This window comes from Neoarius graeffei, chromosome 18, assembly GCF_027579695.1.
Source record: "Neoarius graeffei isolate fNeoGra1 chromosome 18, fNeoGra1.pri, whole genome shotgun sequence".
NCBI classification, from domain to species: domain Eukaryota; kingdom Metazoa; phylum Chordata; class Actinopteri; order Siluriformes; family Ariidae; genus Neoarius; species Neoarius graeffei.
Window position 1 is genome coordinate 20,226,591 of NC_083586.1, and position 15,317 is coordinate 20,241,907.

Consider the following 15,317-nt stretch of genomic DNA (forward strand, 5'->3'; position numbering starts at 1 on the left):
AAATGCAAGTCACACGAACTCCACACTCATTGAACACGCACTGATCACGTGCATCAGATATATGTTCTCCACGGGCTAACGGCGCAATTTTTCCCACGCCTTGAGGAAGTCAGGGGTGCAACCGGTACTTGACAAGTACTTTGCCCGTACTCCTCTCCCAAACTTTTCCCCAGGTTCACCACGACCCTGCAGCACGGCTGCAAGCTACCAAACCCTGCAACTCATGCATGCCCAAAATACTTACGGCGGGTTGTGAGTGAGCCTTAATTTGTTTGTTAATTCACAAATCTGTAAAGACAGACTCACACCTTCTGACCGGGTTGACTGTTTGAACAGCTTCCCCAAGTCCTACTTTTATACTTTCAGTTTCTGTCACAGACACACGCACACACGCACGTAACCTGATGACACTCTTTCTTGGAAGAGCATGATTTACTCTAAGGTGAAAGTGAAATTATTTTATAGGGGCGGAGCCCCGAAAATGGGAGGGGGGGTGTTGTCAAACCAGTCAGGCTGGGTGTCTGCGGGCTGCCAGAGGGCCCTGGAAGCTTTGCAGTTTTTAAATGCTTGGAAATGCATTGAGCTGTCAGAGACATGTTATAAATGAAATGTCTTAAAGAAAATTACCATATCAAAAATATTTTTTAAAATTAGGAACTTTCAAAACAATTTTATTTGTCACTGAAAATGATATTGTCAGAGTTGCAGGTATATGCGTAGAACATAATTACAACTGATATATGGTCATATGAAAGTTGCATTGTCATATAAACCATTACCACATGACACACTACAGTGTAGTACACTGACCACAAAACACCTTATATCAATAAATTATTGCAAATTTAGCAACTACAATCTGAGCTCCTGCTCAGGATATTCAGTGTACAATTAAGACAGTGAAGATACCCAAGTAAACTGAGGGAATGTAAGTGGCCGCTTAAGACAGAGCTCAATACCGAGATAACTACAGTGGTGCTTGAAAGTTTGTGAACCCTTGAGAATTTTCTAGATTTCTGCATTAAATATGACCTAAAACATCATCAGATTTTCACACAAGTCCTAAAAGGAGATAAAGAGAACCCAGTTAAACAAATGAAACAAAAATATTATACTTGGTCATTTATTTATTGAGGAAAATGATCCAATATTACATATCTGTGAGTGGCAAAAATATGTGAACCTTTGCTTACATTATCTGGTGTGACCCCATTGTGCAGTAATAACTGCAACTAAACATTTCCAGTAACTGTTGATCAGCTCTGCACACCGGCTTGGAGGAATTTTAGCCCATTCCTCCATACAGAACAGCTTCAACTCTGGGATGTTGGTGGGTTTCCTCACATGAACTGCTTGCTTCAGGTCCTTCCACAACATTTCGATTGGATGAAGGTCAGGACTTTGATTTGGCCATTCCAAAACATTAACTTTATTCTTCTTTAACCATTCTTTGGTAGAACGACTTGTGTGCTTAGGGTCGTTGTCTTGCTGCATGACCCACCTTCTCTTGAGATTCAGTTCATGGACAGATGTCCTGACATTTTCCTTTAGAATTCGCTGGTAAAATTCAGAATTCATTGTTCCATCAATGATTGCAAGCCATCCTGGCCCAGATGCAGCAAAACAGGCCCAAACCATGATACTACCACCACCATGTTTCACAAATGGGATGAGGTTCTTATGCTGGAATGCGGTGTTTTTCTTTCTCTAAACATAACAATTCTCATTTGAACCAAAATGTTCTATTTTGGTCTCATCCATCCACAAAACCTTTTTCCAATAACCTTCTGGCTTCTCCATATGATCTTTAGCAAACTGCAGATGAGCAGCAATGTTCTTTTTGGAGAGCAGTGGCTTTCTCCTTGCAGCCCTGCCATGCACACCATTGTTGTTCAGTGTTCTCCTGATGGTGGACTCATGAACATTACCATTAGTCAATGTGAGAGAGGCCTTCAGTTACTTAGAGGTTACCCTGGGGTCCTTTGTGACCTCACCAACTATTACACACCTTGCTCTTGGCGTGATTTTTGTTGGTCGACCACTCCTGGGGAGGGTAACAATGGTCTTGAATTTCCTCCCTTTGTACACAACCTGTCTGACTGTGGATTGGTGGAGCCCAAACTCTTTAGAGATGTTTTTTTAACCTTTTCCAGGCTGATACTCATCAACGATGCTTTTGCTGAGGTCCTCAGAAATCTCCTTTGTTTGTGACATGATACACTTCCACAAACGTGTTGTGAATATCAGATTTTGATAGATCCCTGTTCTTTAAATAAAACAGGTTGCCCACTCACACCTGATTGTCATCCCATTGATTGAAAACACTTGACTCTAATTTCACCTTCAAATTAACTGCTAATCCTAGAGGTTCACATACTTTTGCCACTCACAGATATGTAATATTGGATCATTTTCCTCAATAAATAAATGACCAAGTAAATATTTGTGTCTCATTTGTTTAACTGGGTTCTCTTTATCTACTTTTAGGACTTGTGTGAAAATCTGATGATGTTTTAGGTCATATTTATGCAGAAATATAGAAAATTCTAAAGGGTTCACAAACTTTCAAGCACCACTGTATAAACAAAGACTGCAAGATTTGAATGTCTCTCATACAAAGTCAGTAACTGCAATCTGAGCTCCTGAGTCTTGAATCTAAGCTCCTGAGTCACTTATGTTTACAGCATCGGAACTGTCTCTTGTGAACTTTCAGCACTAATGTGTATATTGCACTTCTATCAAGCATGTGCGTACAGGGATTTTTCTCTTTGTCAGGTGTTGCTTTGCTCAAACTGGCCTGTACTCAACATTTGCATAATGATGTAAAGTTGCATGGGTGGAAAAAAAAAACTAGGCTTAATTATAAGTAAAGAAACAGTTCATCTGACAGATATTTTAAGACTAAAAGGTGTTTGTCCTACTGCTCAAAAAACTCACCTGGAGACTTGAGGAGGTTCTTGTACAGGTGTAGACTCAGACCCTCCAATTTAATTCAATTGTATAAATCCTGATGAATACTACTGATGAGAAAAGTAAAAAATATAGAAAGATGTTTAATGTAGGGTTCCAGCAAAAAAGGTATAATTCTATAGTCATGCAAACAAATAAATATTCCAGAAATAACTTTAAAAATGTTATGCTCCAAAATTTAATTGTTTGTTAATTCACAAATCTGTGACGACATACTCACAGCTTCTGACCGGGTCGACTGTTAGAGCACCAACCCCAGGTCCCACTTTTATACCTTCAGTTTAACAGGCTAACTGGAACAGGTTTCTCTTCAGGAATTTGCTTGTGTGGCTCCACCCATGTTGCCCTTGATACATCAGCAAGAAGACTGAAGAGAAGGTAATTATTTGGGTATGTAGATGCAGACTTATTTGTGGACACAAATCATACTCATTTATTATTTTTTTCCAGGTATGGTAAAGAAAGTGATCTTGGAAATGGAAATTGACAAAAAAAATCTGTGTAAATATCTCATCTCATCTCATTATCTCTAGCCGCTTTATCCTTCTACAGGGTCGCAGGCAAGCTGGAGCCTATCCCAGCTGACTACAGGCGAAAGGCGGGGTACACCCTGGACAAGTCGCCAGGTCATCACAGGGCTGACACAGACAACCATTCACACCTACAGTCAATTTAGAGTCACCAGTTAACCTAACCTGCATGTCTTTGGACTGTGGGGGAAACCGGAGCACCTGGAGGAAACCCACGCGGACACGGGGAGAACATGCAAACTCCGCACAGAAAGGCCCTCGTCAGCCACGGGGCTTGAACCCGGACCTTCTTGCTGTGAGGCGACAGCGCTAACCACTACACCACCGTGCCGCCCCCCAGAACATTATTTCCACATAAAAATATACATAAACAGACATGGGTATCACCAGATGGTAAGGCAGCAAACCAGATCAACCACATCCTAATCAACTGCAAGTTCAGAACCTCTGTTCTAGACACCAGGGCACTTAGATCAGCCAACATAGGTAGTGATCATTATCTGGTAAGAACAACCATAAAGTTTAAACTTAGCTTCAACTTCCTTAGGAGAGAAAACATCAGGAACACATTTGATATGCAGCAGCTCATGGATGACGAGGTGAGGAAAAGGTTCAAAGTCCAGTTAAGGAACAGGTTCCAGGTCCTAACAACCAAAGAGAATGAGGTAAGTGGAGAAGAAGAAGATTTGGAACAGAAGAGTAAAATCCTGGAAAAAGTCTATGTTAAGACAGCAGAAGAGGTCATAGGTTATAATAAAACACGGAAGAAACCCTGGATAAGTTCGGAAACATGGTCCTTAATTGATCAAAGGAGAACCATCAAGCAGAAGATGTTGAATGCCAAATCAGAGAGGCTGTAGAAGAAATGACGGGCTGACTATAGGAGCAAGGACAAGGAGGTAAAGAAGCAGGTACGATGTGACAAACAGAAGTGGTTAGAGGAAGTTTCTCAAAACACTGAAACAGCTGCATGGAAACAACACATGAGGACACTTTACAACCTTACTAAAACCCTTTGCAATGAAAAACCTAAGCAAACCACGGCAATAAGTGACAAAGGAGGAAAGATTCTTCAAGATAAAGAGAGCAAGAACACAGGGTGTCTACAGGTTTGTCCAAGTTAAATTTAAGACTTTTTAAGACCAATGTTCCAAAAAAAATTAAGACCAAATCTAAAGTCACGCAAAAACATACTCTTTTGAAAAAAAAAATATATATATATAATTTAATGTAACTTATTGTTCTTGTAAACATTCACCAGAAAACACTATTCTAGTAGAAGTACTTCATTTCTTTTCCTTGACAGGCATTCACACACTCAGAACACAATATAAGGATCGGATAAACTTGTAACTATGTGACAATCAGAATGCAGTCACAACGTTTGAATCCAAGGCCATCCTTAAAAAAAAAAAAATCCATTTCCTGTCCACCGGGTAAGCAAAAATAATTTTCAGTCGGGAGGGAGGGATTTTTTTTAATGGATGGATAAGAAATCGCAATGCTGTGTTTGCTTTTTCTTTCAGTACTTTTTTATTACAAAAGCAGACACATTTAATAATATGACAGTTTAATCAACTGAAACTTGTACAAAAACTTTAAGTTAGCATTTTAAATGCTGACTGCAACATTTGCAAAACTTTTACAAAGGTACTTAAAATGTCCGACACACGGACTTTTTGTAGTTCTAAATCGACCGTTAGGCCTAGTTCGGATGAAATTACACTATTAAAATGATCACTGAATGATTTGTTTTTCTGAACCTTTACTATTTTGTTGTTCGCTAGAATACCATTTTGCGATTTCACACTTAAGCAAATGTTTGAAAACTCCGGATCTCCTTCCTTCATGGTGGCTGCCATTTTTTTGTGCCGCACAGCGCATGCGCGGAGCTGATTCGACAGGGCTTTCCACAAGCGCCGGCTGCCGGCCATACAGCCTACTACACAATTAAGTCCAGCCGGCAACTTTAATGACTATTATTTTTGTAGCCCACAGGCTCTAAATATTAATTTTCGATTTTAATAAAATTAAATGTTTATCTAACGGACTGACAATAATGTCAAACTGAACCGCACTCATTTAAGTTGTGACTCGCGCTGTTTGTGCCGATAATAACCACAAATTCCTCGCCGACTTCGTTGATCAAGGGAGAGTAACTCATCCGCGGCCCTGACATGCGGTGTGCGCGCGCGCACTCGGCGGAGGCAGTAGTGTGTCGGGGCCATCGGAGGCGACATCGGAGGGGACAGAAGCAGAGATAACGCTTATTTTGTCTCCGGTAAACCAGTCTTCTCTCGTTCAATTACGTGCTGGCATCAAAAGACACCGTTGGTTGTAAATGAAACCAAACTGAGTGGTTGGAGTGTATTTGCATACAGAAATGGAGAAATGTTCGCCGAGTGTTTAATTGTGTAGCCCCACTGCAGACCGTTGTCGTTGTTAATTCATAGCATGCTCAGTTGCGTGAATGTGTCATGCACCGAAAATAAGAGATTTACAAGCCAGGAACGCCTCATGATGCAATACGCAAGAAAAGAAAGATGATTTACTGCCATTTTACTTTGTATTTGAGTAAAGTGAATAAATAAATGGTCTGTGGAAAATACATTTAATCCTGGGAACTGCGTGCACAGGAGTTTATTATTAGTGATGCAGTGCTATGCATTGCAAACTACTGACTCCCATATAGGGAGCAAAGCACAGCAAACTCTTGTTCTTCCGTTTTTCATCTTCTGTACAAATTTCGATTTCGAATAACCCAGTAACCGTACATCGCGCACACAGACAAACAATACATCAAAACGTGCGGCTCGATTGGACTCGCTATGCTATTACTTTGTTCAGCATTCTACGATTTTTTTCGCGACATAGTCGCGAAAAAAAAATCACACAATTTCCCATTCATTTTCTATGGAATTAATTGAAAAAAATCGCATATTTTCAATGTTTTTCAAACATCCGCTGCTCTGGCATGCTTTCACCTAGAGACATGATTCAAACTTTAAAATGGAGACACAATTCTCCTGTGTGGATCTGGCATTCAACTTTTTTGCTAGGTTCTATACTTTTTGATCAGTTACAGATCAAACACCATGATCAAATCTGGAGAAATTCAGGCTTTATAATGGGTGTCTATTGCGTTACACACCAGTGGAGCTCAGGAGTTTAGAGTGTAGGCAGCCTGAAAAAAAAAGCTCTAACTTTCTCATTTAAACTGTTTTCAGCCACAATTTTCACTCTACATACAATTTTCTCAAAAGTAGTAGCCACACTTGTCTTGATTCACACAATGTGTCTACCTGAGCGATAGGATTTACAGTTTTTGAATGAGAAGCCTGAAAGTGAGGAGACGACAGGCGCGCTGCTCCATAGACTCACATTATAAACGTGGCGGCGCTTTTACTGCAAAATCAGAAATGTCACTTGTTTTTAACTCGCTCTATTGTCCACATTTTTTACACTAGGGACAAAAAACTTACAATGTGTTTATGAGAGCCTTGTAGCGCTCAATGTGCAAGAATTTTGTGAATAGCTCCTTTCGTTTCCATGTAAATCAGCGTTGTTCGAGGAGAGGGAACTCTGAGAAAAAGCGCTCTTTGCTTGTCATATTGTGTCTCTTCCCTGCACCTGCACCGTTACCAAGGCGACGAGTTCCACTCAGGGAGCAGAGAGGGGCGGGGCTGCTCTCTCTCTCACACGATAGGACTTAAGGCCAATTTATGCTGACAACCCAGTCCTCGCAGACGGTGTCGCAGATAGCGTCTGCGTAGCCCCCCCACCTTCGCAGACGCTCTGCGCGCACCTCCCAAAAATTGTGACCACTGCAGAAGCCTCGCAGACAAGAGGGCTCCGATTGGTCCACTCTACATCCGCTGTACACGCACTTCCGCTTCCCTACTTTCCCGGTTTGTTTTGTTTTCACGACTGGCATTTTTAAAAACACGAGCGAAGATGGAGCAGCATGAAGAGCGGTTGATTGAGGAAGTACGTACATCTATATGACTCCAGTTCTAGTCATTATAAAAAAAAGTTCTAGTCATTATAAGTAACCGGAGGATAAACACTCCACTAACCACACCCACCAACTACTCCTAGCGACTTCGCACCCCCTTGCGTTGTGCTGGTGAATAACATCGCGCATGCCTATACTCCCCGCTCAACAATAAATTACAACTGTCTGCGAAAAGCTATCTGTGAAAGCCTTGTCGCAAGAGCATGCAGAGGCCTTTACACAACAGATCAGGCACTGAGTGGTTGTCAAGCACGCGTGTGTCTAGCAACCGGTGGATTCGGAGCCTGCGCGGTATAATTGTGAGCATCAAAAACGATTAAACTTTTTCCCCATCCAAAGTGTACCACATTTTAACGATATGACTGAGTAAAATCTCCATAAATTTAAGATTGAAAATTTAAGACCACGGGGTTTGAAATTTAAGACTTTTTAATGGCCTTATTTTAGGAAAATTAAATTTAAGACTTTTTAAGGACCCGCGGCCACCCTGGAACAAGAGTTGGCTGGAGCATTTCAACAATGTCTTGAATCGAGAGAGTCCGAGAAACCCGATTAGTGAGAATGACAGAGTTAACTGAAGTAATTGAAGAGATAGACATATGTGCACCAACTAGAAGTTAGATAAGGGGAGCTATTAATAACTTAAGGAATGGCAAATCATCCAGAGTGGACAGAATACCCGTGGAGTTTCAAAAAGCTGACATCAAGTTTGCAACCACAGTGGTCAAAGATATAACAGATATAGTCTGGACAGAGGAGCAAGTACCATCTAAATGGAAGAGGGGGCTGATTTTTCGGTTTCCCAAAAAGGGGAACCTTAATCATTGCGAGAACTGGTGAGGAATTACGCTGCTTCCTATTGTCAGCAAGGTGCTGAACAGCATTACAATCAGCAGGATGCATGAGGGATCAGAGGCTAAGCTTAGGAAGGAACAGGCCGCATATCTTTGTGGGCGGGGAACTACAGAACACATCTTCACATTGAGGAACATCATTGAGCAATCAATAGAATGGCAGTCATCGTTATGTCTACTTTGTCGAGTTCAAAAAAGCCTTTGATTCTATCCATAGAGAGAGCCTTTGGGTTATCATGAAGAGTTAGGGAATACCACCTAAAATCATTAACAGAAAAGTAACGATTCAATTGAAAATAAATTGGGAAGTTTAAAGACTATTAAAATGTTCAGTGTTACTAATGAATGGTAAGATTGAAATTTACAAGCTGATGTTCCACTTACGAAGCTGTAATCCTCAGTCATACTTATATACAATGAGTATTCATTGAACCAAAACTTTGTTACGTGTTAAAAGTTATAAATGAAAGTGTGTAAATGAAAAAGACAAAACTGTGCACTTTATTCAATTTAAAATGCTTCTTAAATGATAAAAAATATGAAGATTTCGAGTGTGCAATCTTAGATGATGATGGGGAAACAAATGAATGGTTCAAGATCAGAACGGGAGTCAAGCAGGGGTGCAATATGTTGGGTTTCCTTTTTCTCTTAGTTATCGATGTTGTTATGAGGCGAGCACTAAGAGAGGGCAGCACGGGAATAAGATGGACTTTCACCATCAAGCTTGAAGACCTTGACTTTGCCGACAATATAGCATTACTATCATCGAGTAAAAATCACATACAAACAAAAAACGACCGAGTGATCGAGGAAGCGGAGAGAGTTGGACTTAGGGTTAACGTGAAGAAGTGTAAGTTGTTGTGCATTAACACGCGATACAAGGAGGCAGTTAAGATAAATGGTCAAGAAATCAAAGAAGTAGAGAAGTTTATGTACCTGGGTGCCACCATTTCCAACGCTGGTGGTGGAACGGAGGATATCAACAACAAGATGGCAAAAGCAAGAGGAGTTTTTTGGAAGCTAAGAATGTTCTGGAGTAGTAAGAGCATCAGTAAAATAATGAAAGTTAGACTGTATAAGACCGCTGTTAAGCCAGTATTGATGTATGGATGTGAAATTTGGAAAATGAATCAGAGTGACGAAAAGAAGACTGATGCATTCCAGAGTAAGTGCTTAAGACAGATTTTTCGGATACGATGGCAGAACAGAGTGCCTAATGTTGAGATCTTGAAGATGGCAGATACTGAACCCCCTAGTTATGATGTCAGGAGAAGATGATGGAGATTCATAGGACATGTAATGAGGAACGAACAGGACAGTATCTGCAGAATTGCATTGTCATGGACGCCCGAAGGAAGAAGGAAGTGTGGCCGGCCTAAAACAACATGGTGACGGACTGTAGAAAAAGAAAGAGTAAGGACAGGATGGAAGACCTGGGATTCAGTGCATGCGAAGGCAGCAGACAGAGTCAATTGGCGATGTCTTGTCGCGGCTTTATGTGCCTCTTGGCACGAAGAAGATAGGTTACAGGTAACAGAGAGTCACTTCAAAAGGAAGAGGATAATATATGTAAATTTGCTGTCATAATACAGCAAAAGGAGAAATAATCAATAACAAGAACACAGAGTCATCTATATCCCGTCCCTATATAGCAACTATATACCAAGTTTCAAGATATTGTCATAAAGTTCTGCTGCAGGAACCCAACCCTACCTCTTGACACTGACCTCAGCAGCCCATGGCATAAGCCCACTGGACCTTTGGTCCAGGTGAGCTAAAAATTTAAATCTCTCACATTTCTTGGTATCAAAAGGCACATATACATTGCTTAATCAACACATATACCAACTTTTAAGTCAAGTCAAGTCAACTTTATTGTCAAATATGCTATACATGCTCGACATACAGCACAGATGAAATTTTAGTCCTCTCTGACCCACGATGCAAACAGGCAATGCAATAAATAAAAATAAAAATAGAATAATTGAAAAAAACAAACAATATAAACAGTATAAACACTCTAGATAGGAACTAGACATAGACTAAACACTCAGACAAACAATATAAACAGTACAAATAAACACTAGATAAGAAGAACTAGAAATAGACTAAACACTCAGACAATAAACAGTGTAAACACTAGATAAGAACTAGACAAAGACTAAACACTCAGACAATATAAACACTCTAGATATGAACTAGACGTAGACTAAACACTCATATACACACATAAATTGGTTCAAATAAACAAACAGTCAAGGGCACTTGAGGTATAGCAGGTAAACATTGAAATCTCATCTCATTATCTCTAGCCGCTTTATCCTTCTACAGGGTCGCAGGCAAGCTGGAGCCTATCCCAGCTGACTACGGGCGAAAGGCGGGGTACACCCTGGACAAGTCGCCAGGTCATCACTGGGCTGACACATAGACACAGACAACCATTCACACTCACACCTACGGTCAATTTTAGAGTCACCAGTTAACCTAACCTGCATGTCTTTGGACTGTGGGGGAAACTGGAGCACCCGGAGGAAACCCACGTGGACACGGGGAGAACATGCAAACTCCACACAGAAAGGCCCTTGCCGGCCACGGGGCTCGAACCTGGACCTTCTTGCTGTGAGGCGACAGCGCTAACCACTACACCACCGTGTCGCCGTAAACATTGAAATAAGCAGTATAAACAAACTAGCAGCTGTTAGGATGAGGTAGTGCAGAATAATGCAAATGAGCGAGGTAAAGTGAGATGTGCGGTCCCTGAGTTCAGTGTATTAATGAACGATGAGATGTGTGTGTGTGTGTGTGTGTGTGTGTGTGTGTGTGTGTGTGTGTGTGTGTGTGTTTGGGGGGGGGGGGAACGTGAGGATGACATGTCAGATGCTGAAGGGGGGGGCAGGGGGTTGTGCGAACAGAATCTGTGGCAGGGGGCAGAGGGGGGAGGAGGGGCAGAACAGGGAGGGAGTTGAGCCTCCTGACCGCCTGGTGAAAGAAACTGTTCTTGAGCCTGCTGGTTTTGGCCCGGAGACTCCGCAGTCTCCTCCCCGACGGCAGCAGGCTGAAGAGGCTGTGAGATGGGTGGGTGGGGTCACCTGCAATCCTGATGGCTTTGCGGGTGAGGCGGGAGTTATAAACATCCATTAGAGAAGGGAGAGAGACACCAATGATCCTCTCAGCTGCTCTCACGATGCACTGCAGAGACTTGCAGCAGGACACGGTGCAGGTGCCGTACCACACGGTGATGCAGCTGGTCAGAATGTTCTCGATGGTGCCTCTGTAGAATGTGTGCATGATGGGGGCCGGGGCTCTTGCTCTCCTCAGTTTGCGGAGGAAGTACAGACGCTGTTGGGCTTTTTTGGCCAGTGATGCGGTGTTGTTGCTCCAGGACAGGTCTTCAGAAATGTGCACACCCAGAAACTTGGTGCTGCTCACTCTCTCCACTGCAGCACCGTCGACCATATCACTCATAGTAAGACCTATCACTCATAGTTTTCAAGTTCTGCTCTGGAAACAAAGCCTACCCCTAAGACTAACCTGAGAGACTAAGTCTGAAATTGTTTCTATCGTAACAAAAAAAATTTAAATTTCTCAAACTTCTTAGTATGAAAAGGCACATCTACCTCACCTTGTTAACATGTACCGGTATACCAAGTTTCAAATCCGTATCATGAATTGTTTTGGATTTATGCTCCAGAAACGAACATTGCTCTTAGAAACCAAGTCCATCTATTTTTTATGTAAATATTTGAAAATACATTCAAGTTCACCAGTTCACATGTTGCTCGATATGTATACAAAAGTTTCATGAAGATATCTTCAGTAGTTTTAAAGATATGACCTGGAAATGAAAACATGACCGGATGGACAGAACCTATTTCTATATCCCCCACCCAAAATTCATTTGGGTGGGGGATAATCAATCAAAAATACTTAGTAAGTTGTTCACTATAAACTCTACAGTACTTACGGTTTTTGTGAAACGTGTTCCATCTGTTGTTGTGTTAGTAAGAGCACCAGAGGTGATTAATTTTTGGAAAGCATTATTGACTGAGTATATAAAGGTGGACTTTCTGACTACATCACCACCAACCAGCAGAATCCTGACAAACCATACGTTTGGTTTGTTGAGCTTAAAGTCTCGGTTTCTGTTCAGTGTCTCACGGAAAAAAAAAAAACACCTCATACAGACTGCATAAATAATATAAAACAATACTGTGAAAGTGCAAGGAGTTTCTGCAGTGTATATTCACAGATGAGGTGGGTAGGTACAACCCCGATTCCAAAAAAGTTGGGACAAAGTACAAATTGTAAATAAAAACGGAATGCAATAATTTACAAATCTCAAAAACTGATATTGTATTCACAATAGAACATAGACAACATATCAAATGTCGAAAGTGAGACATTTTGAAATTTCATGCCAAATATTGGCTCATTTGAAATTTCATGACAGCAACACATCTCAAAAAAGTTGGGACAGGGGCAATAAGAGGCTGGAAAAGTTAAAGGTACAAAAAAGGAACAGCTGGAGGACCAAATTGCAACTCATTAGGTCAATTGGCAATAGGTCATTAACATGACTGGGTATAAAAAGAGCATCTTGGAGTGGCAGTGGCTCTCAGAAGTAAAGATGGGAAGAGGATCACCAATCCCTCTAATTATGCGCCGACAAATAGTGGAGCAATATCAGAAAGGAGTTCGACAGTGTAAAATTGCAAAGCGTTTGAACATATCATCATCTACAGTGCATAATATCATCAAAAGATTCAGAGAATCTGGAAGAATCTCTGTGCGTAAGGGTCAAGGCCGGAAAACCATACTGGGTGCCCGTGATCTTCGGGCCCTTAGATGGCACTGCATCACATACAGGCATGCTTTTGTATTGGAAATCACAAAATGGGCTCAGGAATATTTCCAGAGAACATTATCTGTGAATACAATTCACCGTGCCATCCGCCGTTGCCAGCTAAAACTCTATAGTTCAAAGAAGAAGCCGTATCTAAACATGATCCAGAAGCGCAGACGTCTTCTCTGGGCCAAGGCTCATTTAAAATGGACTGTGGCAAAGTGGAAAACTGTTCTGTGATCAGTCGAATCAAAATTTGAAGTTCTTTATGGAAATCAGGGACGCCATGTCATTCGGACTAGAGGAGAAGGACGACCCAAGTTGTTATCAGCGCTCAGTTCAGAAGCCTGCATCTCTGATGGTATGGGGTTGCATTAGTGCGTGTGGCATGGGCAGCTTACACATCTAGAAAGACACCATCAATGCTGAAAGGTATATCCAGGTTCTAGAGCAACATATGCTCCCATCCAGACGTCTCTTTCAGGGAAGACCTTGCATTTTCCAACATGACAATGCCAAACCACATACTGCATCAATTACAGCATCATGGCTGCGTTGAAGAAGGGTCCGGGTACTGAACTGGCCAGCCTGCAGTCCAGATCTTTCACCCATAGAAAACATTTGGCGCATCATAAAATGGAAGATACAACAAAAAAGACCTAAGACAGTTGAGCAACTAGAATCCTACATTAGACAAGAATGGGTTAACTTTCCTATCCCTAAACTTGAGCAACTTGTCTCCTCAGTCCCCAGACATTTACAGACTGTTGTAAAGAGAAAAGGGGATGTCTCACAGTGGTATGGGGTTGCATTAGTGCGTGTGGCATGGGCAGCTTACACATCTGGAAAGACACCATCAATGCTGAAAGGTATATCCAGGTTCTAGAGCAACATATGCTCCCATCCAGACGACATCTCTTTCAGGGAAGACCTTGCATTTTCCAACATGACAATGTCTCAGAGTGGTATGGGGTATGTCTCACAGTGGCATGGCCTTGTCCCAACTTTTTTGAGATGTGGTGTTGTCATGAAATTTAAAATCACCTAATTTTTCTCTTTAAATGATACATCTTCTGAGTTTAAACATTTGATATGTCATCTATGTTCTATTCTGAATAAAATATGGAATTTTGAAACTTCCACATCATTGCATTCCGTTTTTAGTTACAATTTGTACTTTGTCCCAACTTTTTTGGAATCAGGGTTGTATGTAGATGGATATATTGAAGCCCATACTCTAAGACCTTCATGGGGGGGGGGGGTGTCACATGATGCAAATGGCTGAGGAGCAAGGTCATTGTCTGTGCTCCCACAGCTCGATATCCTTTTGGTCATTTTTTTTCAGAGAAAGTGTGGTCACAGTGAGCGGTCATCCTAGTCTAGAAGTAGGAGAATGCCTGGCACTCAAAGAAAACTCAACCTTATCATGAAATCCGCTAAATCAGGAGAATTTCAGTCACCCCAGAGCAGCAAAGCTAACATGGCGGACAAGCCGCCGCCACTTCTGGGTCAATTCGACACCAATGGCTTGGTGAAAAGAATAACCGCTGAAGTGCTCAAAGGTGTGGAAGCTTCCTTTGACAAAAAATCGACCCGGTTTTGAAGAATTTCGAGGCTTGCTCGTCCAAAATCGCCACACTGGATACATGGATTACAGAAGCTGAAAGCCACATCTCAAACTCCAAGGACACCGCAGCAATTCACATCACTAAGCTCTCTGAAGTCGAGAACAAGCTGGAGGCAGCCCTGGATAAGATCGACGATCTAGAGAACAGGAGCTGGCGGTGCAACATACGTGTCTTCGGGCTTCCTAAAGGCAGTGAAGGCACTAACCCTGTTGCTTTCTTCAAAACCTGGTTGCTGGAGCTACTGAAGATTAGCTTCAAAGGAGGATATGTTAGACTGGATCGCTGCCATCGTGCCCTCACATGCCATCCCCTTCACAGACAGCGGTCCTGGGCTGTTAGCATAAAGCTCCACAATTTCCAGGACAAAGTCTGGATCATGCAGGTGGCAAGGAAAACTCAGTTTCTGGTCGAAAACGGCGCCCCAATCATGATATTTGAGGATTTTTCTACAGCTGTTATACGGAAGTAACAGCAATT

At 41.8% G+C, this 15,317-nt stretch overlaps 1 protein-coding gene across 13 annotated transcripts in view; it reads right to left on the bottom strand.

The window, feature by feature from the left end:
• Window positions 1-15,317, bottom strand: part of LOC132865988 (interferon-induced protein 44-like) — a 54,773-nt gene that overhangs the window by 7,189 nt on the left and 32,267 nt on the right. For 9 of the 13 annotated variants that reach the window (XM_060898534.1, XM_060898527.1, XM_060898529.1 and 6 more), the window contains 2 exons: window positions 3,191-4,144; window positions 2,938-3,020 (listed from right to left, as the gene is read on the bottom strand). The gene's annotated coding sequence lies outside the window, so the exon portion shown is untranslated. The remainder of the gene's footprint in view (window positions 1-2,937; window positions 3,021-3,190; window positions 4,145-15,317) is intronic. The other 4 variants (XM_060898535.1, XM_060898532.1, XM_060898530.1 and 1 more) reach the window with 2 other exon arrangements.